Source organism: Marmota flaviventris, chromosome 3 (genome assembly GCF_047511675.1).
Source record: "Marmota flaviventris isolate mMarFla1 chromosome 3, mMarFla1.hap1, whole genome shotgun sequence".
Classification (NCBI taxonomy): Eukaryota; Metazoa; Chordata; class Mammalia; order Rodentia; family Sciuridae; genus Marmota; species Marmota flaviventris.
In genome coordinates, this window is record NC_092500.1 from 63,455,837 (window position 1) to 63,472,633 (window position 16,797).

At 50.9% G+C, this 16,797-nt stretch overlaps 1 pseudogene; it reads right to left on the reverse strand.

The window, feature by feature from the left end:
* Positions 1 to 10,931: 10,931 nt before the first annotated feature.
* On the reverse strand, positions 10,932 to 11,503 carry LOC114103853 (large ribosomal subunit protein eL18-like; annotated as a pseudogene).
* Positions 11,504 to 16,797: the final 5,294 nt, after the last annotated feature.

Here is a 16,797-nt window from a genome sequence, read left to right on the forward strand (position 1 = left end):
CAGGAAGACCTTCACAGCTGTAAGAAGTCATGGATGCTTCCAGAAAATAGGGACACGGTTGGAAAAAGATGTGTTTGGAAACCTAAGATCGCTTCTTGTAATACACGAAATTTTCCACCAGGGGGCGAGGGACGCAGCTCTGTAGATAAGCAGAGTCTTCTCCACAGGACCTGCGAAGGGCTGGGCGGCCACAGGAGGGCGGCAGAGAACAGAGCTCCCTGCCCAACCAGGCACAGGCCCTGGATGCTCCTTGGGATGGGGCAAAGCCACACTAGGCTGCCCAGGCAAGAACCCACGAATTCGGGAAATCCTTCTTACACTGCTCTCCACCCTTCTCAGACTCCTTTGCCCCCAAGATCTTATCACCTGCCTCTGTCCTCTCCCACTTCCATTTCCTGTTCCCCCAGCCATGGAACCCCTGACGCAGAAGTTGTAGCTTATCCCTCCCAGTGCAGAAAATGACACCCAGACTCAAAGAGGTGACGTTCCCTAGGGTCCCAGCTGATAAATGGAACCAGAACCAGAACCCAGATTTTCTTGATTCTCAGAGCAAGGGTCTAACTGCTCCCTAAATAAACCCACCCTCCACAGGCCCCAACCATTCAGAAATCCTGATGTCAAGCCACACCGGTCCCCATGCTTACATATGTAACCGGTGCACACAGGACTGTTCACCCAGAGCACGAAGATGCACACCAGAGACACCTCGTGGTGTGCCCCCCACACACACCCGCATCCCTCTCTGGCTGTTTCCTGAACTGCAAGAGGAACATGTCTTCATTTATAATTTGTGCTTTTCACTGTATTTCCAGAGGCTCCTTGAAGCTGGAGACAGAGAAGTCCCTTCCTAGTTCTAAGCTTGGTCCCTCTTGCCACAGCCCTTCACAGAGGGAGTAGGGGGCCCAGCAGGGTCCCAACTCTCTCTTCCCAGAGGCGCTCTCTCCCATTTCCTTCACGGCTTCTGTTCCTCCAGTCCCTCCACTTCTACCTGCTCTGCCTCCAGGTCCTTCTTGCCCTGGCCCTCCCCTAACCTCAAAAGCCAACCTGGCCAGGGGAAGGGAACAAAGAGAGGAGGAGGAGGAGGGGTCTGGGTGGGGGCTCTAGCCCTGCTTCCTGCACCCTGCACCCCCCACTGGGAAGTTCTACTTTGGGTGTGACCTCAGTCCTCTGGCTGGTCCTCACCTGGAGCCAGAGAGCTGGAGATGAGGTGAGAGAAACTGAGGGAAAAAAATGGAGCCCAGTGTGGCTGTGGGCATGTGTGTGAATTTCGGGCTGATGGACTGAACATGTGCACACAGGTGGGTCACACACTGCCCCTTCCCCACAGCAGCACCCACATGTGCCTCCTCCCTACCACCCCTCCCAACCTCTCAAATACCTTTTAACTTCCACCCTGCCCTTCCCCTCCTCCTCCCCATGCATCTCTGGGTCCACTCTGGGCTTTGAGGTTTTCCCCTACCCCCCCCAGGAGGCCCCCCACCTGTCCCACACACCTTGCCCAGAATCCAGGAGGCACCAGAGAGCCTCCTCCCTGCAAAGGGCTCAGACAAACGCCCATCACGCTGGGGCTTCTCACAGTGCCCATTCTGCTATGAATTCCCAAGGTCAAAACCATTCTGGTGTTATTAAAAACATAAATGTTGCATACCAGGCAGCGGGGGAAAAAATTATAAGGCAGCCAGACGAGAGGGAGATGGAGGGGCCGGTAATTGTCTTCGTCTTCCCAGAGTCAAGCTCCACGGGGCTGGAGCCGCACACAGAACATTGCTTTTTAATTTAACTCAATAAGGTCAGCGGCAGCAAATGAGGCAGGGGAGGAACAACACCTCCGAGGGGGGTGCAGGGCCTGAGAGCCAGGGCTTCTGGCCAGAATCTCCAAGAAGTACCAGGGGGAGCTGCGAGAATGGCAGGAAGGACTGGGGTGGGCGTGGGCAGAGTGGAGGCGCAGGGAAATCAGAAACTTCAAGAATTCCTGAGAACCTCAGGGGCCCTGGGATTTAGGTAGAGAAAAGGAACTCTAAAGATCAGAGGGACTCAGGCTGCAAGGGACAAAGACCTCTCTCTTTCCTCCCCGCAGTACCCACTCCACAGAAGGCAATAACAAGGCCCATGATTGGAACTCAAGAGGAACCCAGCACCTGTCAATCCTGAAGCCCAAGTAGAACAACTGTCCAGTGGATCACTTTGTCCCATCCTCCTCTCATATCCAAGGATCCAAGGAGGTGGGGGAAGAGCAGCTGAGACCAAGCTGCCCTCCCTCAGAATCTTCCCCACTTTTTGAGGTGCCAACAGTTCTGCTAAATATATGGCAGTTCTCTCTGTTTTTAGTGCAGCAGGAAGCACTGAAGTTGGACCAGAGAAGCGAATTCCCAGATCAACATTTTGGTCATAGGTACAACCCAAATTGGAGTAGGAAGGCTAAGGAACCTGGAGTTTTCTGAATAGGCCCAATGAACTAAGCGTGGTGAGATTAAGGAGGCTAGAGGGAGTGGGGACTCACTGACGGGATGGGGGTCAGCTTTGAAAAAACTGCAGCTGTCAGAAGCAATAAACTCCAAATGCACTTGAGGACTTCCTTGGGAAGTTCTTCTGCAGGTCAGACCTCAACTCCTCCTACTTCAGCCTCAGACTCTCTCCTTCTTAGGGTTTCTTTTTCGGGAGGGAGGATTACAACAATCTGTTTGAGACTCTGAGGACAGAGTTTCAATTATCTTGCTCCATCTAGAGGTGTCCTTGCTACTTGGCTTTCCTCCCAGGCTTCTACTCCCCTGCCAATTAGGAATTCAGAGGTTCACTGAGGAGATCTCCAGTGTTGGTTAGGAAGTCTGAGGCCCGCTACCCTCACAATACACACCTCTGTCACCATCCCTTTTGCCCTTTCTCCCTTTCTAGAAGGTTCCCCTCTAGGCACCAGGACCCCAGGCTTGCAGTTCTCAGGAACCACCACAAGGTGGCAGTCAACACATCGATAGGTTCTGAGCTGGGCCTGGTGCTTCCCCAGAGCCAGGACCCTGGCCTTCACCGGATCTCCACTTCACCCAGGCAGGGCCCAACCTTGATGGGGTGTATTCTGGAAGCACTCAGGCCTGGGGGCTGGCTGGGCTGGCTGGAGACTGAGCGGGAGAAGGAAAAGGCGGGCGGAGGGAAGCCTGAGAAAGAACCTGAGGGAGGCGCAGGGCTCTAGCAGGTGGGCAGGGGCAGCGAGAAGCCCAAGCTGCCGCTGCAGACCCCAGCCCACGGCCAGGGACCCCGGGCGCCAGTGCAGAACATAGGCCAGCAGAGGCAGCCAGACAGAGGGAGCGCCAGGAACCAGGGGTAAAGGCTTAAACCCGAAGCAAACGTGAGGACGAGATCTCTGTCACCTCCTCCCTCTGTAGGAGGACAGCCAGTTACCACCGCCATTCCCAGCAAAGAGGAAAAGGGGACACGTTCCTCAGTTCTCCTCTGCAGTCCTGGGCTGCCTGGGGCGACGGAGGGGGCCTGCAGAGGCCCAAGAGGCAAGGAGGCCGAGCCTCGCGGGAATCAACACTGTCCTGCTCCTGGGGTGGGACCAGACCAGCATGAAGGGGGCAGGGACAAGGCCCAGAGCCAGCAAGGAAAAACAAGAAGAGGCCTCGGGCACCTTGGCACTGGTTTAAAAAAGAAAAGTTTGAGATGGGCGCTGCTCATGCCTATGTCCCCATCCCAGCCACTCTGGGGTCACAAGTTCAAGGCCAGCCTCAGCAACTTGACAAGATCCTGGCTTGATGGTAGAGTGCACCTGGGTTCAATCCCAAGAAGAAGAAGAGGAGCAGGTGGAGGAGGGGAGAGAAGAAGGAAAGGGAGCGTTGGGGATCCTGAATAGGAGGGTTAATCAAGGAGGGCACCCCGGAGGAGGAGAGCACAGGACAATATTGTATAGGGCTGAAGGGTGGGTCTGAAGGAAAGGGAGAGAGACGGTGCAAGCTGCAGAGGACCGTCTGAGGCTAGGGGGACAGAGAGGACTGAACACAGGGGCGGATGCCCGGAGAGAGCTAAGGGGCCAATCTGAGGGAGATTGCAGAGGAAGGTGGGGGTGGAAGGGAGCAGGAGTGGGGGGGAGACCTACAGGCCCTCCAGGGAGGGGTCACTGCAGGCCTCTCCACGAGGAAGGGGCCGCCCGGCTGTCCAGTGTGTCCCACGCATTCCTCCTCCTCCCCGCCACCCCCAGAAAGCCAGGAGAACCAAATCTAGGGTCCTCCAAATGGGTCACAAGAGGACCCCGAGGCCTGCCAATGGCAGCCACGGAGCAGATACAGGGTAAGTCTTCCCACCCCTGAGGACTGGCTCCTGTCTGTAAAGAGGGCTGGGCTCTGACTCCACTCCCTGAGACTGAGCTGCTCATGACTGCCCTCCTCCCAAAGAACAGTTTGAGCCATCTGTGACCCACCAGCGTTCACTGCTGTGCTCTCTCTCAGTGTCACTATACTCCAGATCCACTCCTCAGTCAGAAACTACTCCACTGCTGGAGACAGGAGGAGGGGTGAGCGTAAGTTTCCAATTTCACCAACTTAGGCTGGGCCTGTTTGGCATCAATTATAAAAGAGGATTTGAAGTTAGACTCATGGAAGAACTTCCCAGCACAAGTGGCCTGAAAACCTCAACTTGTGTGTAAGTCCACGAGAAGACAGACATGACCCTATTAGAGGCTCCAAGAGAGAAATTGTAGAGGCCTCTTGGTAGTTAGTGATGATAGACGTTTTCTCTGTGGCAAGGGTTCCCAGAGTCAGAAGGTTACATGCAAAGACTTCTGAGTACTCCCCACATAAGACAGAGTGCTGTGGGCCTAGAGTTAAGAATTACAGGTTAGGCAGGTGCCACGGCCCATGCCTGTAATTCTAGCAACTCAGGAGACTGAGGAAGGAGGTTGGCAAGTTCAGGGCCAGCCTCAACAATTTAGTGAGTCCATTTCAAACTAAAAATAAAAAAGGACTGGGGTATATATAGCTCAGTGGTTCTGTACCCCTGGTTTCAATCCCTAGTACCACACACACACACTGCAGGCTAAATAGAAGGTAATCCCTAAAACCTATGGAGTGGGGGCAGAGGAGAGTAGACCTAACCTAAACTGGCCATGTGCAATCTCCCTCCCCTCTGCACACCCTCCCTGGTCAGAGCAGGGCCTCTGAGCACTTCCAATCCAAGTCCCCACTCAGCCTCAGACCTGGGACCTTAATGCCATCCCCTTGGACTTGGCAGGGCAAAGGCACCCACTGCTCAGGTTTCCCAAATCTCCTCCACCCCAAGCAGAAATAGCCTTTCCCTCCTGACCTTCCACCACGACCCCACCCCCGGGCCCTAACGCCACATCCTGGAACGTGCTAGCCGTTTGAACAAATCGCAGAGAACTTCTGTTGAATCTTCAGGGTCCTCCAAGACACGTATGCACACATGCACCTGCACACATATGGATACACACAGACACATATGCTCCAAATACACACCCAGGCACACATACATCACATACATCCTCACAGACATACAGCCCAAGCATATACTCATAAATTCATCCATTTATAAGTATACACACAAATTTACACTCATCATTTGTCCACACCCTCCTCTATCCCTTTCTGCTAACTACGGACAGACTCCAGTCCTCTAGATTCTAGAGGCTTAGAATGTCCAGGCAGAGGTAAACCCATAGGGAACTTATTTCCAGTTTCCTGGTCCAAATGGGAGCCTCTCTGCTGTATCTCCTTTCCTGCCACCAGAGTCTCTGGACCAGACCATGGTAGTGGAACCTGCAAAGAGAACTCTATTCATTCATAAAGTGAACATTTGCGCATGCTCATCCACCCTCCCCTGTGCAGGAAGGTGAGGATGACACCTAAAAGAGTCTAACCATCTGCCCCATGGTGTGATGGAAAAAGCAAGAGCTTAGGAATCAAGGATCTGAGTTCAAATCCTGCCTTTGTCTCTTAACAAGCTGTGCTAACTTGGGCCCATTGCATACCTCGCTGAACCTGTTACGTAACTGTAAGGTGGGGTGAATGAAACTTACCCAACAACGTTGTGAGGATTAAAAGACAAGGAAAGCCTCCATCAGCAATGTGCCCACCCATGAAAAAGGACCCCACTCCCTTCCCTAGCCTCTGCGGTGGAGGTCTGGGCACAGCAGCTCCCCAACAACCTCCCAGCCCTGCAGTTGCTCACACAAAAACCCATCTCCTGCGCCTCGGACCCCCCAGGTGCGCACACCTCGGGGAAACTTGATCTCGGACTTGGCCTGCTCCATCTGACTCCCCCGCCCTCGGCCCCCGCCCCTCCTGGTCCATCATGCCTCTCGCCCGTTTGCAGGTCGCGTTTTCCGTAATAACCTTTAATGCGGCTGGCCACGGCCCAAATGTTCGCGATGGAGCGCTGGGCCCCGCGCATCAGATGGACGATGAAGTGTTAATCATCCCCCAGGGAGCCGTCCCGCGGAAAGTCGTCATTAATTTCTCTGAATTACACCAATTCCGAGACATTCTTTATGGACAGACAGTGAGGGAGACAGTTATATGACAGGACTTGCTGTGCTAAGCAGATGTGGGAGAGATTGCGTCGCCCCATGAATACTAAACAATCGCTCCGAAGAAACCCCACTAGCTCCTGCGCTCAGAGCTGGGAATGGCACAGCCCGCCCCGCCCGATGGGCACACCCCTGCAGGTGCCTGGAGCTGGGAGGGCTGGGGCCCGACTCCTGCCGCCCAGGCGGCCCCTCCGCTCCCTGCAAGAGTCAACTTCGGTCTCAAAGCCGGAAGTGGTGATGGACCACCTTCCTGGGACCCTCCAAAGACCCACAAACGCCCTTGCTCTCCCTGCCAGGGCCTTTGCTCCCTGGGTTCCTCCCAGGGCCTGAGTGGCTGCAGAGCATCTTGTCGTCTCATCCCACCCCTCGGGCCCTCCTCCAGTTCCATCCAGATACCCAACCACCTGCATCTCTGAGTCTCCATCTAGCATTGCCCACATCCTGGCTCTCCACCTCTCCGCGCTGCCCGTGGCTGCTCAGACAACTTTCCACCCCTCTCGCCTATTTTTCTTTTCTTTCTTTCTTTTTTTTTTTTTTTTTTTGAAACAGGGCCTTGCTGAGGCTGGCTTTGAACTTGCGACCTTCCTGCCTCAGCCTCCCAAGCGACAGGGGAAGGACTGCAGACCTGCGCCCCCGCCCCACTCCCCGCCAGCTTCTGCCCCACGTGTCCTGACACCTCATCTCCCAGGGGTCCACCTCCCGTTACCTCCGCCTTCCAGCCCGCGGCACCCTGCCATTCCTGCCCCTTTTCAAGTCATTTCTCCCACACCCGCCTTCGCACCTCTCCCGCCCTCCAAAACCTAGATCCCGGGGGGGGGGGGGGGGGGGGGGGGAGGGAGGCTTGGAGCAAAATGATAGGAAGGAGACCAGCCCCTCTCCTGCGCGCCCTCCGCCTGCCCACCACCCTTCTTCCTTCTGGGATGGGGGATGGCGACAGGAGATCTGGGGACACCACACCACAAGCCAAGTGGTGGGCAGCCGGGAGAGGGAAGGAAGGGGGTGAAGGGGCAAAAACCTGGCTCGGCAACTGGGTCCCACCTGGGAAGCCCCGCCCACCACGGCGAGCCCCGCCTCCCTCCGAGTGGCCTCGGGACGCCGGGCCCAGCGCACAGCTCGCCCCCGCCCCGGTTCCCAGGGGTCCGCCTGGGCAGCCCGGGGACCTCCGGAGGCCGGACATCCCGGCCTCCCCTAAGCCACTGCCCTTTAGGGGAGGACACAGGCAACTATTGTGCCCCCGAGGTTGTGTCCCCCCACCACGACACACCTCCCAGGCTGGAAGGCTGACTCCCCCGCAGCTTCTAGCGCGGGTTTGGGCGAGAGGAAGAAAAGTGCGCCGCCTCTGCGTCTTTTCTCCTCGCGGATAATTTATGTCGGAGAGCGGAGCAGATGGCGGGTAATTTAGCAATTACCGTGTGCGGGAACAGGACTGAGCCTCCACATGGAAGCCAAAGAGTCCCCGCCGCCGCAGTCTCATCTTATTTTCTGCGCGTTTTCTCGGTGTTTTGCCTCCCGCCCCCCGCCCACCCCCAACACCTTGCTAAATCCCAATACTCAAGGATAGGGCATCTCCTTCTGGGGGTCCTTTTCATTCTCATCCCTTCTAGTGTCAGGCATAGATTTCTACCTCTGCAAACAAGAAGTAGAGCCTGACTGCTCGCTGGAAGTTCTTCCTCTCCTTGCACCTTAATCTCTCTTGCTGCTATGAGGGGTCATGGTGATAGTGGGAAATCCGGGAGGTCTCTAGCCATCTTCTCCCCTCCCCCCTATTTCTTCAGGTTTTTCATAGTATTTCTCCCAAATGTCTGGGTTCCAGATTTCCGGTTTCAGAAGAGGCTTCCGAACCTCAAGGTCAACCCAAGGCTAAGGAGTCTATAGCGGTGTGGGCAGCAAAGGGGAGACAGTGATTACTAAGTGGCAAGGGTGCAAAGGCACTTTGGAGCTCTGTGCACACGGTGAGTGTGAAGCCCCTGAGTGAGAAGTGGGCATAGTGTGGTGAGGGACCAGGTGGGAAGAGTCTGAGGGGTCTCCTGCCCATCCCACTCCCTCCCTCAAAGCCACCTGGAGAAGGGATGCTGCAAGATGGGGCCTGAGACCTCCCTTAGCTGGGAGCCCACCCTCTCTTCAGCCAGAATCTGTGATTTCCACTCTCTGGCCCCTAGTCCTGCACTCCAGCCTGCATGCCCTATTCCAACAGGACCTCAGGTCACCCTCCAGCTTTAAGACACCCCCACCATGACCTCCCCCAGCTCCTCCTCATTCCTCGACACCAGAGAAGCGCTAATTAATTAGTGTGTGCAACCAGCCATGGGCACGATCTCGTTACTCACCACAGGGACCCGCTGTTAACACACCAGACCCCTGGGACGCGGGCACACGCCAATTACACAGCCAGCAGCTTGGCTAATCACGGCTCCTGGTGACACTGTGGCTCACAGAGGAATCCCCAGCTTCCCTCCCCCCAAACTCTTTCTATGCTACTGCCTTTGGGAACAGGAGGCTGGAGAGAAGGATATAAAGACAGGTTGGGGAAAGCTGAAACTTGCTGGGAGACAGGCCAGCCACAGAGAGTCATGTGAGAATGAAAAGTTAGAAAGAAAAAAGAATTTTTTATACCACTTTGTGGTACAAGTAGTCACTATAAAATTATTAACTGCAGCAAGAGGGAGTGCTGGTTAGACTATCAGAAGGACTTCCTGGAAAAGAGGTGCTAGAGTAGACTTGAACTTGAGAAAGGGCAGCCTTTCTTTCTACAAGCAGCAAGCAAGAGAAGATGACCACTGACATGGAAGACAAAGACAGAGGAGGGCAGTTCCAGGAACTCAAGTATCTGGTACCATCCTGTCCCCCAGCTTCAGTTCAAGGGTACAGAGAGGAGGCGGTCCCACTGCAGACACAGATAGACGGCTTCCCTCCCACACACGTCCCATTGACTTTGCCATTCTGCTGTCACTCCACAGCTTCTCCGAGATTTAACATATTGACTCTCCCAGCTGCAGAAAATTGAATTTTCTTCATTACGACTGTCTCCTGACAAAAGCAGCTCATAAATTCTCCATCTTTTTCAGGCTTCCCACCCCCTCGCCACCCAACATCTCTTCAGGGGATTCACATATTTGAACATACAGTTCACATGGGTATAAGGACAGGCATGACCGGCATCCCCCGACATACCATCCTCACACACTGGGCATCCGCGCCCACCCCTCACTGCCAGGGCTGAGATCCAGTCCACACCCAGAGCCGGGGCACCGCCACCCAGGATGATGGCTTGTAGCTCCCCCAGCCAGGGTGGGACCGTGCCCCTTACAGCAGATGCCCGGGTCCAGGCCAGGGGACTGAAGGGCCCAGTGCTGCAGCCCACGCCTGCACCCTAACCTCAGGCTCACGCGTGTCACCCACACCCGCAGACACGGGTGGCCTGAAAGGCAATATTCACTGCAGGTCCACCTCAGTGCTACTGTGCAAACCCAGGCCCATGTCACAGTGCGGGAGTCCCTGCCTGCACCCACCCTGGGGACAGCCCACAGGCATGAAGTGTAGCCACTCCCAGGCTTTACTGGCACCCAGAGGAAGGAGACATCACCTGCGACCCAGTGGGGAATCTTCACACCAGAGTAGCCACTCCTGGCCCCCCTGCCCCCCACCCCTGTCCACAGACGCGCTAAGCACCTGGTCGTCCTCCACGGACTGCAGCTTATGCCGCGTGGCCAGGAGCAGCACTGGGGGAGGGCAGGGGCAAGCTCTGTTGGTCCCTGTGCCAGCCTGGCAGCTGAGGCTGTAAGAGATGGGCAAGAGGCCAGGCGGATGGCCAGCACCATGTGGCTTGTGCCCAGGGCCAGATTGGGGTGGGAAGTGGTAGGCTAGGTGCCCAGGCACTCCACCCTCCAAAATGCCACACAATCTGTGAATGTAAAGAGACAGAAAGAGGGACCCAGATAGACAGAGACAAGGACATCCTCTGAAACCACACAAGTCAACCTGTGGCCCCTCCTCAGCCATTCCCCCTGCACAACACCGACCCAGGCACCATAGGAAGTTAACATGAGCTGAGAAAGGGGGGCCACCCAGTGATTCTCTTTTCGATTATGACCATCTCAACCAGGTAATAGGGGTGCAACCAGAAAAGAAGATAAAGATGATTCCTCTACGGAGAGAGGGGCTAAGACCCGGGGAGGGGGTTCCCCGTGGATTTTGATGGATTTCTAGTGATCTAATCACTGAGCAAATGTTTGATGTACAATGCGGGTGAACACCTGTGGTCTGCCATTCCAACCCTGCTCCTCTGGGCACTAATGTGCACACACGCATGTGCAGAATCTTTATCTATGATTAGCTCCTCTGTTTCTCCCCAGAGCTTTGGTTTCTAAATCTTCTTTTTGTTTTGATTTGTCTTCAGAATTCAAAATCTCTGTATTAACAGTAAGATCCAGGGTTGGTTTTTGTAGCCAGGGCTGGCCCTCCGGTCGCTGGCATGCTTAAATTTCCAGCCCTTGGAAGGGACATAGGGCTTGGTGTGGCTGTATGGGGTCCTGGGAGCCTCACCAAATGCCCGTACACCTCTCAGGACTGTGCCACGGCCCTTGGGGGAATCCAGGGCCAGCTGGTCGAAGGTGAGGATCTTGCCCACGGCCTTGAAGATGAGGCTGTGCGCTTGGCTGCTTATGCCCAGTGCCCACACCTTCAGTTTGGGCACCGCCTGAACACAGTCCTCATCTGTTATGGTCCCCACAACCACAGCCGTTTTGGTTTCTCCACCAAGATGCTTCATCTTCCCGATCATCCAGGAGAAGGAGAAAGGTCGCCTTTTGATGAGACTCAAGAACAACCTCTTCAGTACAACTCGGTAGAAAGTGGAATTGGCTGGTGTAGCCAGAAACCTGTACAACTTGACTAACAGCCTTAGGTAATGTGCTGGCTCTTGGGTTCCTTGGGTCAAACCTTTCGGTCCTTGTGGCGGATGTCCACTCCCATGATGGCGCTGCAGTTAGGCCTGGTCCAGAAAGCCCTAAATCATTCTTCATCTTCTCCTTTAAGAGCAAATTAATGACAGAAAGGAAGATTGGGCCCACAGCCCAAGGAACGGCTTGCTGAAGACTTAGAGGTACCCAAGCCCCCTTTGTGCAGAGGTAGAAGTTCCAATTTCGTCATGTCAGCCCTCCCCAGGCACAGTCCAAACGGCTCCTTCTCCCAGGTCCCCAAGGCAGGAAGGATTGCCACCCATTCAGATGACCAACCCAGGAACCTGGTATCAGCCATGATTTTTTCCTTCTCTCTAGGTTGTCAGAATGGGACAAGGAGCCCGTCACATGTATTCGGCAATTTAAGTGACAAATTTTTTAAAAAGTGAAAGTTACTGTTCTTTGGAGTTTTTTGTTTTTTGTTTTTTTCCTCTTAGTTGCATGTCTACAGGCATCAAAATGGCCTACACTTCAGAAATCAAAATGTCCTGCTTCTCCCTCCTTGGACCCCACATCCTGCCTGTGCTAGCTCCTAAATCCCTTTTAAGCCTGTCTACTCTGATCCTTTCTCTTCAGCAGATGAGTCCTTTCTCCTCAAGGTGACTGGCTCCAAGGTCAACCCCCTCCAAGGCCAAGCACTGGGGAGACCAGGGAAGCAGAGGGCACATGCCCAGCCACACAGTCTCCTAGAAAGCAGTATTTTGAAATTGCCAGAAATGCCTAATTCAGGAAACCAGCCACTTACATTGTGACCACAAGACAGGGTAAAAAAAAAAATCGCTTTTCATTGATCAAATATGAAAATAAGGAATGCTATAACTATACGAATAACACTATCCCATAGGGGAGAAGACCACTCCAGCGACCAGTCACCTTGGGGCCCAATGCCTCACCCGCACTGTGGTTGGCTGGGCTCCAGTTTGTTCTTCAGCAGGGACTCTCTGCGTGGTTCACAGAGTTGGTGCTCTGTAAATTCCAAGGGAAAGCATGAGGGACAAATAGAGATCCAAGTATGTGGCCAGATTAGAATCACTGAAAAGCCTTCTCTCCAGAGGCATCTTTTTTCTCAAAACAACTCTAATTCTAAAATGTTGGCTCAACCCACTGGATAGAGAGTGGGGTTGGCCTTTGGAACAAGAGACCACAGAGCTGTTTCTTACCAATAGATTCTAAATAGAAGTGATGTGTTACTTTCAAGACACAGAAGGGTGGCTGGGCCCTCTCCACAGGCCAACTCTTCCTTGGATGCTGGTGGGAAGACACCCAGGCAACCTGAAGCCACATCATTAAGATAGCAGATCCACAGCATGAACAGATCTAGATTCTTGAGTCCACTGATCACAAATATCCACACAGGCTTACATGAAATAGAATTCGTTATGGCGTGAAGACATTGCGATCTTGGGGTTGTCCGTTATAGCAGGTACATCTGCCTCGATGCATGAATCGAGACACTGAGGCCAAAATGACAATAAACAAAAAAACAGGCCTGAGGCACTGTTGAATTCAGACTGTGATGGATGTAGAAGATATAGAAAAGCACTTGGGAGTCAGAAATTCTTGATTTGAATCTCATATTAGCTATATGGCTGCAGCCAAGTTATTTAATATTTGTGAGCTTTTGTTTCTTCATCAATAAAAATTACATAACAATAATAATATGATCCACTTCATAGTATTGGTTATAAATACTATGAACATATTCAAGAATGTAGAAAGTTACAAATGTCACTGGCTATGATTCCAACAGTTGACCCATAATGCTTTTTGCAAATTTATTTAATAAAGATGAATGAATGAATGGGTGGATGAACTATCTAAGGGTCACATGTTGCTCCCAAGTAATAAAGAAAGAACTAAAGACATTGCTATGGCTTGGACGTGGTTTGTCCCCAAGGGATCACATCTTGGAAGCTGAGTCCCTGAGTAGCCATGCTGAGAGTGTGAAACCTTGAAGAGGTAGGCCTAGTGTGAAGTCCTATGTCATTGGGGCTGTTGCCTTTGGCACTTGCCTAGCATGTGAGAGATCCCAGCTTTGGTCCCCAGCACCTCAAAAAAATTTTTTTTTCAGGAAAATAGGATTCATTTTTCAGCAACTCCTTTTACAGTTCCTGAGAGCCCTTCAAATATTATTCCAGGCTGGGAGGCCGAGGCAGAAAGATCATAAGATCAGGGACAGCCTAGGCAACTTGATAAAACTGTCTCAAAATGAACATTTTTTTAAAACAAGGGGGCTGGGGATACAGCTCAGTGGTAAAGGGCCCCTGGGTTCAATCCCTAATACTGAAAAAATAAATGTCAGTTTTCCTCAACTCTAAAAAAAAAAGACAGCCCCCAAATCTTTCAAACTCACTCAGAAATATTTGATCCCTATAACTTCCATCTTTCACAGGATTATTTTTTTTAATTTTTCTTTTTAGTTATAGATGGACAGAATGCCTTTATTTCATTTGTTTATTTTTATGTGGTGCTAAGGATAGAACCCAATGCCTCACACCTGCTAGGCGAGCACTCTGCCACTGAGCTATAGCCCCAGCCCTCACAGGATTATTCTTCTGCTCAAAAATCATTAGTGACTAACTTCCCATTCTGATGAGAATTAAGTTCAAACCTCAAAAAAAAAAAAAAAAAAAGAAAGAAAGAAAAAAGAAAAACATCGAATTGTGTATTTATTTATTTTTATGTGGTGCTGAGGATTGAACCCAGTGCCTCACACATGCTAGGCAAGCACTCAACCACTGAACCACAACCCCATCCCCAAGTTCAAACCTTTGAACTTGATAAATTTATTAAGAAAACACCACCTGCTGTAAAAATAAGCCCCAAATTTAGAAATTGATATATTGGTCAAGTGAAGTACAAAATAATGACCCTGAGGAGTGGGCAGTTCTGTGCCTGGTGAGGATTCAAGAAACCATGTCTCTTTTACCCACAGCACCACACCAAGGCCTTGTCCTGGCACATTCTAGGCAAGTGTTCTACCCCCTCAGCTGCATCCTCAGCCCTTTTAATTTTATTTTGGAACAGAGTCTTGCTAAGTTGCCCAGTCTAGCCTCGAACTTACAATCCTCCTGTTACAATCCCTCCTGGTTAACGGGCATGCACCATGCCCCCAGCTCAGCAGCTCTAACATCCTTAACATGTAGCTTTCAAGGTCACTGCACTTAAGATCATATGCATCAACCGCCCAAGGAAAGAACATGAGGGATTTCCCTCGAGAAGTTTCAGAGGCCAGATCTGGGAAGAGAAACACGTCAATGAAATGAGAAATTAGAAAATGTGGTGCACCTCTGTGTTAAAGAGAGAAACGGTTCTGAGAAACACCATAGCAGGCTCCACCTCACTTAGCATTTAAGATGCTCTTTAAGACTATTTAAGACTCTGGTTTAAACCTACCTTTCAAATTTTATCTGCCACTATCTAGCCAAGGCTATTAGTCAGCTTTGCTGCAATAAAATCCAACTCCAAATCTCGGTGACTTACAACAAAGATTTATCTCCGATTTAGGTATATGTGGGCTGTGCGTAGGCTGCAGCTCTGCTCCATAGGTCTCATCCCAGGACCCAGGCAGAAATAGAAAACTTCATGTGCAATATGCCCATTCTCGTGGCAGAGAAAAAAAGAGGAAACTCAGGTGCTTGACTGTAACATGAGTCACATCTGCTCCATTCCATTTGCCAAGACACGAAACATGACCAAGCCCAAAGTCAACGAAATGAGGCATATTACTCCTTCACAAGAGATACTGTAAGTCACACGGCAGTGGGCAGAGGAGAGAGGACATAACTCCAAACAATATCAATCTACTACAACTGACATCTTCCATATAGAGTACATGGCAGACATTACTAATTAGTCCCAGCACTCTTTCTTTTTCTTTTCTTTTTTTTAAATTGTATTTGGACACAATACTTTATTTCATTTATTTTTATGTGGTACTGAGGATTGAACCCAGTGCCTCACCCATGCTAGGCAAGCGCTCTACCACTGAGCCACTACCCCAGCCCCAGCACTCTTTCTTCAGAGTTCTCCTCAATACAGCCATTACCAATAATTTGAGTTTTTTTAAAGAACTAAAATTAGAGCTGTGGCTGTGGCTCAGCAGTAAAGTGCTCATCTAGCATATGCAAGGCCCTGGGTTCAATCCTCAGCACCACATAAAAATAAATAAATAAAATAAAGGTATTATGTCCAACCACAATTTTAATATTTAAAAAATAAATATTATAATAAAAGAATTAAAATTAATTTTCTATGGGCTGGGGTTGTAGCTCAGTGTAGAGTGCTCGCCTCGCATGTGGAAGGCAGTAGGTTCAATCCTCAGCACCACATAAAACTAAAATAAAGGTATTGTGTCCATCTACAACAAAAAAATTATTTTTAAAAAATATGCTAATTTTTGCACCTCTCTAGACTACGATAAACACTATCCATTTCCATTTCTGAATCTTTGCTTCAACTTAGAATAAGGTTGCCCTTTTTTTATGTTTATTTAGTTGGACACAACACCTTTATTTCACTTATTTATTTTTATGTGGTGCTGAGGCTCGAACCCTGGGTCTCCCATGTGCGAGGCGAGCGCTCTACCGCTGAGCCACAACCCTAGCCCAAGTTTGCCCTTTCCAGTCCTTATCTTGCCAAACTATCCAAATCCAATCTGTCCTTCATATATCTATATTTTATATTCATTCTTTCAATAAGATTTATTGACTACCTAGCAAGGTACTTGACACATATTTGTTAGATAAATCTGTTTCACATTACCTGTGCCTTGCACTCAGCACATAAATGCTCAGTGAATACTTGTTGCCTGATTAACAGCACTGTTCTTAGAGCAATGGGAATTAACAACACATACCAACCAGGTGTGGTGGCATGTGCCTGTAATCACAGCTACTTAGGAGGGCGAGGCAACAGGATCACAAATTCAAGGTCAGCCTCAGGAACTTTGGCAGACCCTATATCAAAATAAAAGTAAAAGAGCTGGGGAAGTAGCTCAATGGTAGAGCTTGCCTAGCACATGAGAGGCCCTGGGTTCAATCCCAGCACCACAAATCAATCAATAAATAATAACACATACCGGAATTTCTTGGGTGTGAACATGGTACACTGACTACTTGTGCTTAAGTCCTGATTCTACCACTCAAGGCAAGTCACTTAACTGTCTGCACCTCAATTTCATCCTATGTAAAATGAGGATAACAATAGGGCCTACTATAAAATGAGGCTGATTAAACACATTGCAGGCATCCAAAAAATAGGTTACTATCATTTTAGCTTTGAGACTGAGGATTTCTGCATTTGTTT